Source organism: Microtus ochrogaster, chromosome 2 (assembly GCF_000317375.1).
Source record: "Microtus ochrogaster isolate Prairie Vole_2 chromosome 2, MicOch1.0, whole genome shotgun sequence".
NCBI classification, from domain to species: Eukaryota; Metazoa; Chordata; class Mammalia; order Rodentia; family Cricetidae; genus Microtus; species Microtus ochrogaster.
The window spans coordinates 48057600-48058203 of record NC_022010.1 but is presented as its reverse complement, the minus strand read 5'-3'; the positions used below and the strand labels follow the sequence as shown (position 1 = coordinate 48058203).

The 604-nt window shown below is 34.9% G+C and overlaps 1 protein-coding gene across 9 annotated transcripts in view; it reads left to right on the top strand.

Moving 5' to 3' along the window:
* The window catches only part of Stxbp5l (syntaxin binding protein 5 like), a 250576-nt gene that overhangs the window by 227364 nt on the left and 22608 nt on the right, over window positions 1–604 (top strand). The gene's annotated exons all lie outside the window — the stretch shown is intronic.

Sequence of the window (604 nt, the reverse complement as noted above, 5' to 3'; positions counted from 1 at the left end):
TGCCCCAGGAACTAACTGGGGACCTCGCCTTGGGCACCTGGAAGCCCCTCTAGGTCCAAGTCTCTTCCCAACCCTAAGATGGCTCCCTTAATTATTGAATATATATTTTCAATGTAATCCTACCAACTTCTAGTATGGTTCTAGGTATACTCAGAAGTAATAAGAGGATCATGAGTATGATGAATGATAATTATGATCATTTACAGTAGTAGGTGAACTGAAATGTATTCTACGGAGCTTTGTTTTAATCACAGTTGTATAGGATTCTTGTACATACACTTGGTTTTCATAACAACAGGTTTATGCAAGTGCACTGTGTACTTTGATTGGATTCATTCTTGCATACATTTTCTCCCCCCCCCCACTCTTCCTATTGCTCTGTTTCTCAGAGAGTCTAGGTTTTACATACATGGAGTGTGTATTCTGTGTCTGTGCAATTTTATATATTTATGTAAAATATAGGACCCACAAATGGAAAATAACATGTATTATTTGTTGTTCTTAATCTGATTTATTTCACTTAACATAATAATCGCCAGTTGCATCAATTTTCCTGAAAACAGAATTTCATTCTTTTTTTAATTTTTTTTTATTAAGAAAGAAA